Source organism: Ranitomeya variabilis, chromosome 7 (genome assembly GCF_051348905.1).
Source record: "Ranitomeya variabilis isolate aRanVar5 chromosome 7, aRanVar5.hap1, whole genome shotgun sequence".
In the NCBI taxonomy this organism is placed as follows: domain Eukaryota; kingdom Metazoa; phylum Chordata; class Amphibia; order Anura; family Dendrobatidae; genus Ranitomeya; species Ranitomeya variabilis.
This window is the reverse complement of record NC_135238.1, coordinates 46,305,130-46,312,697: the sequence shown is the minus strand read 5'-3', so window position 1 is coordinate 46,312,697 and position 7,568 is coordinate 46,305,130. Positions and strand designations below refer to the sequence as shown.

Below are 7,568 nucleotides of genomic sequence, written 5' to 3'. Positions count from 1 at the left end.
TGGCACTGAAATATCGTGGCACTGAAATATCGTGGCACTGAAATATCGTGGCACTGAAATATCGTGGCACTGAAGTATTTACGTGCCACGTATTTTTCAGTGCCTGAAATACGTGGCACTGAAATACGTGGCACTGAAATACGTGGCACTTAAATACGTGGCACTTAAATACGTGGCACTTAAATACGTGGCACTTAAATACGTGGCACTTAAATACGTGGCACTTAAATACATGGCACTTAAATACATGGCACTTATATACGTGGCACTTATATACGTGGCACTTATGACTGTCAGAAAATGTTCAGTAAACGGTTAGGGGTCAGGTTAGGGGTAGGGTTAGGGTTACCGTTGGGATTAGGGTTAGGGGTGTGTTTGGGTTAGGGTTTCAGGTAGAATTGGGGGGTTTCCACTGTTTTGGCACATCAGGGGCTCTCCAAACGCGACATGGCGTCCAATCTCAATTCCAGCCAATTCTGCGTTGAAAAAGTAAAACAGTGCTCCTTCCCTTCCGAGCTCTCCCGTGCGTCCAAAAAGGGGTTTACCCCAACATATGGGTTATCAGCGTACTCGGGACAAATTGAACAACAAATTCTGGGGTCCAAGTTCTCTTGTTATCCTTGGGAAAATAAAAATTTGGGGGGCTAAAAATCATTTTTGTGGGGAAAAAAAAATGTTTTATTTTCACGGCTCTGCGTTGTAAACTGTAGTGAAACACTTGGGGGTTCAAAGTTCTCACAACACATCTAGATAAGTTCCTTGGGAGGTCTAGTTTCCAATATGGGGTCACTTGTGGGGGGTTTGTACTGTTTGGGTACATCAGGGGCTCTGCAAATGCAACGTGACGCCTGCAGACCAATCCATTTAAGTCTGCATTCCAAATGGCACTCCTTCCCTTCCGAGCTCTGTCATGCGCCCAAATAGTGGTTCCCCCCACATAGGGGGTATCAGCGTACTCAGGACAAATTGGACAACAACTTTTAGGGTCCAATTTATTCTGTTACCCTTGTAAAAATACAAAGCTGGGGGCTAAAAAATAATTTTTGTGAAAAAAAAAAAGAATTTTTATTTTCACGGCTTTGCGTTACAAACTGTAGTGAAACACTTGGGGGTTCAAAGTTCTCACAACACATCTAGATAAGTTCCTTGGGAGGTCTAGTTTCCAATATGGGGTCACTTGTGGGGGGTTTGTACTGTTTGGGTACATCAGGGGCTCTGCAAATGCAACGTGACGCCTGCAGACCAATCCATTTAAGTCTGCATTCCAAATGGCGCTCCTTCCCTTCCGAGCTCTGTCATGCGCCCAAACAGTGGTTCCCCCCCACATATGGGGTATCAGCGTACTCAGGACAAATTGGACAACAACTTTTAGGGTCCAATTTATCCTGATACCCTTGTGAAAATACAAAACTAGGGGCTAAATTTCATTTTTGTGAAAAAAATAAATAAATTTTATTTTCACGGCTCTGCGTTATAAACTGTAGTGAAACACTTGGGGGTTCAAAGTTCTCACAACACATCTAGATAAGTTCCTTGGGAGGTCTAGTTTCCAATATGGGGTCACTTGTGGGGGGTTTGTACTGTTTGGGTACATCAGGGGCTCTGCAAATGCAACGTGACGCCTGCAGACCAATCCATTTAAGTCTGCATTCCAAATGGCGCTCCTTCCCTTCCGAGCTCTGTCATGCGCCCAAACAGTGGTTCCCCCCCACATATGGGGTATCAGCGTACTCAGGACAAATTGGACAACAACTTTTAGGGTCCAATTTATCCTGATACCCTTGTGAAAATACAAAACTGGGGGCTAAATTTCATTTTTGTGAAAAAAAAAAATAAATTTTATTTTCACGGCTCTGCGTTATAAACTGTAGTGAAACACTTGGGGGTTCAAAGTTCTCACAACACATCTAGATAAGTTCCTTGGGGGGTCTACTTTCCAAAATGGTGTCACTTGTGGGGGGGTTTAATGTTTAGGCACATCAGGGGCTCTCCAAACGCAACATGGCATCCCATCTTAATTCCAGTCAATTTTGCATTGAAAAGTAAAATAGCGCTCCTTCCCTTCCGAGCTCTGCCCTGCGCCCAAACAATGGTTTACACCCACATATGGGGTATCAGTGTACTCAGGACAAATTGCACAACAATTTTTGGGGTCCAATTTCTTCTCTTACCCTTGGGAAAATAAAAAATTGGGGGTGAAAAGATCATTTTTGTGAAAAAATATGATTTTTTATTTTTACGGCTCTGCATTATAAACTTCTGTAAAGCACTTGTTGGGTCAAAGTGCTCACCACACATCTAGATAAGTTCCTTAGGGGGTCTACTTTCCAAAATGGTGTCAATTGTGGGGGGTTTCAATGTTTAGGCACATCAAGGGCTCTCTAAATGCAACATGGCGTCCCATCTCAATTCCAGTCAATTTTGCATTGAAAAGTCAAATGGCGCTCCTTCCCTTCCGAGCTCTGCCCTGCGCCCAAACAATGGTTTACACCCACATATGGGGTATCAGTGTACTCAGGACAAATTGCACAACAATTTTTGGGGTCCAATTTCTTCTCTTACCCTTGGGAAAATAAAAAATTGGGGGTGAAAAGATCATTTTTGTGAAAAAATATGATTTTTTATTTTTACGGCTCTGCATTATAAACTTCTGTAAAGCACTTGTTGGGTCAAAGTGCTCACCACACATCTAGATAAGTTCCTTAGGGGGTCTACTTTCCAAAATGGTGTCACTTGTGGGGGGTTTCAATGTTTAGGCACATCAAGGGCTCTCTAAATGCAACATGGCGTCCCATCTCAATTCCAGTCAATTTTGCATTGAAAAGTCAAATGGCGCTCCTTTCCTTCCGAGCTCTGCCCTGCGCCCAAACAATGGTTTACACCCACATATGGGGTATCAGCATACTCAGGACAAATTACACAACAATTTTTGGGGTCCAATTTCTTCTCTCACCCTTGGAAAAATAAAAAATTGGGGGTGAAAAGATCATTTTTGTGAAAAAATATGATTTTTTATTTTTACGGCTCTGCATTATAAACTTCTGTAAAGCACTTGTTGGGTCAAAGTGCTCACCCCACATCTAGATAAGTTCCTTAGGGGGTCTACTTTCCAAAATCGTGTCACTTGTTAGGGGTTTCAATGTTTAGGCACATCAGGGGCTCTCCAAACGCAACATGGCGTCCCATCTCAATTTCAGTCAATTTTGCATTGAAAAGTCAAATGGCGCTCCTTTGCTTCCAAGCTCTGCCATGCGCCCAAACAATGGTTTACGCCAACATATGGGGTATCAGCGTACTTAGGACAAATTGTACAACAACTTTTGGGGTCTATTTTCTCCTCTTACCCTTGGTAAAATAAAACAAATTGGAGCTGAAATAAATTTTGTGTGAAAAAAAGTTAAATGTTCATTTTTATTTAAACATTCCAAAAATTCCTGTGAAACACCTGAAGGGTTAATAATTTTCTTTAAAGTGGTTTTGAGTACCTTGAGGGGTGCAGTTTTTAGAATGGTGTCACACTTGGGTATTTTCTATCATATAGACCCCTCAAAATGACTTCAAATGAGATGTGGTCCCTAAAAAAAAATGGTGTTGTAAAAATGAGAAATTGCTGGTCAACTTTTAACCCTTATAACTCCGTCACAAAAAAAAATTTTGGTTCCAAAATTGTGCTGATGTAAAGTAGACATGTGGGAAATGTTATTTATTAAGTATTTTTCGTGACATATGTCTGTGATTTAAGGGCATAAAAATTCAAAGTTGGAAAATTGCGAAATTTTCAAAATTTTCGCCAAATATTCGTTTTTTTCACAAATAAACGCAAGTTATATCGAAGAAATTTTACCACTAACATGAAGTACAATATGTCACGAGAAAACAATGTCAGAATCGCCAAGATCTGTTGAAGCGTTCCAGAGTTATAACCTTATAAAGGGACAGTGGTCAGAATTGTAAAAATTGGCCCGGTCATTAACGTGCAAACCACCCTTGGGGGTGAAGGGGTTAAAACGCTTTATTGAGGGAATAACTGAATCATAAACTAAAAGAGCCACCTTGTTAGACTGCAGCATTACTGCTGCACAAGGTGGCTCTTTTAGTTTATAACGGCTGGAGGGGGGCGACAGTGGCCCTTTAAAAAATAAAAATGTACAGAAAAGTAAAAAATAAAATAAAAACGTTAGGGTCTGAACCAGACCCATGTGCCTCCTACGGACACTAAGCAAGAACTGGTTAGCTGGGAGCCAGCAGGAGGGTGTATACTGCAGGGGAGGAGCTGAGAGCCAGCAGGAGGGTGTATACTGCAGGGGAGGAGCTGAGAGCCAGCAGGAGGGTGTATACTGCAGGGGAGGAGCTGAGAGCCAGCAGGAGGGTGTATACTGCAGGGGAGGAGCTGAGAGCCAGCAGGAGGGTGTATACTGCAGGGGAGGAGCCGAGAGCCAGCAGGAGGGTGTATACTGCAGGGGAGGAGCTGAGAGCCAGCAGGAGGGTGTATACTGCAGGGGAGGAGCGGAGAGCCAGCAGGAGGGTGTATACTGCAGGGGAGGAGCTGAGAGCCAGCAGGAGGGTGTATACTGCAGGGGAGGAGCTGAGAGCCAGCAGGAGGGTGTATACTGCAGGGGAGGAGCGAACTTTCTGTGTATCACTTAGTGTCAGCCTCCTACTGGCAGCAGCATACACCCACGGGCTGTGTCCCCCAATGAGGCGAAGGAGAAAGTCTGATTTTGAATGGATGCCTAGAAATGTTGGTTCAGCTCTAAAGAAGCCACTTTGCTCTTACAAAAAGGCAAGTATTGTGCACCCTGGCTCTTCCGATACCGAAGGATGGATGATTTCTCTTTGGCTGAAAGATGGAAGATTTTATTGGAACAACCTAGCTCCTCTGCAAAATTAGCAGAAAAATCTCAAGTCTAATAAACATCGGATGATTGAGAAGCCAGAACATAACTATTTTATTAAACCTTTTGTCAACATTAACCAATATAATTTCCAATTAATAAAATAAAAGTAAAGAAAATAAATATATATGACAGCTACAATTTGGTTGCTGCTACTTTTGGCTTTTCCAACTCTGCCAATTTTTTCAAAAACTTCAATTCAAACCAGACACTTGAACAATCCTCAGCCCTGCACAATTTCTACAGGTAGTAAAAACTTAAATTCAAACCAGACACTTGAACAATCCCCAGCCCTGCACAATTTCTACAGGTAGTACAGGAGACTGGACAGAGAATTGTGGGGCTCTCTGTGGATGCTTTGCCCGACCAGGAAGGCCAGCTTGTGGGCGTACTGACACGGTGCTGGAACTCTGATGACACCCTAAGAGGAAAAAAAAAAACAGTGAACAGGCAGGACTCCTGAAGTCCCTTCTCCAGTAATCTCCCAGTAACTACGTACAGGCCAGTTATAGTACTGGTGGCAGAGCTTGTAGGTCAGGCGCTGCATGTGGTCGGGCTTCAGGCCTCCGGTGTCGTACACCACGTTGTAATGTGTGGGGGAGACGGTCCCTTGTCTCACAGACTGGCTGATGATGAAGAAGTCATACCTTGGCGGAAGCAGACAACACGGGCGTTAATGGTTTATAGACGATGGTGTCAGCCATCACTAATCTATCGAGAGCAACCTGGCAACTCTAAGTCCCAAAACAAACACAATAAATACCTTCTGTAAGTAAAAGGCGTAGTGGATATAGAGAACATCGGGTGCTTCGTCAACACCATCCCGAACTCGGGCACACTGACGTTGCTGGGATGGCTTTCACTTTTCTTTTATAAAATCAGTGTTTATTAAATACCCAGTGTTATCCATATGCACGATTGCTTCTACTTACAGCAGGATATTTTCTGTCTTTGTTCTGTATTGATGGCCCGTGTGAACATGCTCCTAGCTTCCATACATACTGACTTGTACTCCATTTCTTTCAGTTTAACCTGACAACTATGGAAACTCAGGAAAGTCCGTGAACAATGGATTTGGCTAAGCTTTTTGTGGTTGCCCTAAAGTCCATGCCTCCTCTGAGCAAGTTCTGTTCCGGAGACTTTACAGAAGAAGTATGGATTAATTGCTGAGAGCATCGGTCAGATCGCTGCTGGTCACTTTATTAAAGGGGATGTCCAGTATATGTTATATTAAGATTGGGCCCAAAGGTGTCTTAAAGTTCAAAAAGATACAAGAGCCCCACCACTTCTTTGTAACGCTGCCTGTGTCCTCCCATCCCTGAGAGTCTCCGCACTTCTTCCAGCAAGGAACACAAAGTGACCGCTGCAGCCAGTTAGTGATGACTGATGCCCTTCAGCGATCACATTCTGTCTCAGCAGGAAGAGGATTGATCTGTATCACAGAGGAATGTCAGGGGTCCGGTAGGGGGCTTTTTTTCATTTAAGACCCCCCCATTGGCTAATTTTTTTTTTACATGTAATAGACAACCCCTTTAAGATACTGAGCACACTATGTTTGAGCCTCCCGACCAAGGAGCCCATAGGAACAGAGATCTATGGAAATATTTAAAACGTCGGGGGGTTTACAGTAAAATACCTCCTAGTGTCCACTTTCCCTTGATCTGGATTAAAGGGGGTGTCTGAAATCAGAAACCAGCGCTACTCTTTTTATGTGGCAGTGTCTGGTATTGCAGCTCATCCTCATTTACTTGACTGCCAGACATCTCCCAGTGTGGGGTCTGAAGTAAGGTGGGGGTCTCCCAGGAGTCACACTTCAGACATTACTAGTCCTCCCTCCATACTTATTCTGGGCACATATGTACTAACCATTCAGGTCTGGTGACTTCACTATCAACGATTGTTCCCGGTGGTGGATTCTGGAGCCGGCCGCCCATATTGGCAAAGAATCTGGCATTTATTCTTTTCTTCACCACCACCACGGTTAGTCTTAGGCTAAAAAAACAAAACAAAAAAAAATTTCTTTGATTGATGAGAAGCATCTACAAAAACCAAAAACACAGCAGAAGTGAGCAGAGCGGCTCCCATTAACTTGCCAATGTGATAATGGACGTCCTCCTAAAACTGATCTAATGGGAACGATGGCAACTACAAACCGGCTTCTTAAAGAGGAATTCCATCATTGGATTTTGTTTTGTTGCTGTTCAACATGATTCTTCAGGTCAGTACAATTATGGTGATAGCAAACTTGTAAGGTTTTTTATGTATACTTTAGTGGTTAAAAACTGGGTATTTTTGTGTACTCACCGTAAAATCCTTTTCTCCGAGCCAATCATTGGGGGACACAGACCATGGGTGTATGCTTCTGCCACTAGGAGGCCGACACCAAGTTAATACAAAGAAAGTTAGCTTCTCCCCTGCAGTATACACCCTCGTGCTGGCTCCCAGAGAACCAGTTCAGTGCAAAAGCAGTAGGAGAACATTAATAATACATAAGAGTACAACAACATGTCAAAAAAAGGAACAAGCACAAGCCATTAGGCTAACAGGTTGGGTGCTGTGTCCCCCAATGAGTGGCTCGGGGAAAAGGATTTTATGGTGAGTACACAAAAACCTCTGTTTCTCCTTAGCCTAGTTGGGGGATACAGGACCATGGAACGTCCCAAAGCAGTCACT

The 7,568-nt window shown here is 43.4% G+C and overlaps 1 pseudogene across 1 annotated transcript in view; it reads right to left on the bottom strand.

Moving 5' to 3' along the window:
- Positions 1-4,925: 4,925 nt before the first annotated feature.
- Positions 4,926-7,568, bottom strand: part of LOC143786223 (piwi-like protein 1) — a 107,300-nt pseudogene continuing 104,657 nt past the window's right edge. The window contains exons 17-19 of the transcript XR_013218247.1: positions 6,762-6,887; positions 5,395-5,542; positions 4,926-5,316 (exon numbers count right to left, since the gene is read on the bottom strand). The product of XR_013218247.1 is annotated as a piwi-like protein 1 (transcript). The remainder of the gene's footprint in view (positions 5,317-5,394; positions 5,543-6,761; positions 6,888-7,568) is intronic.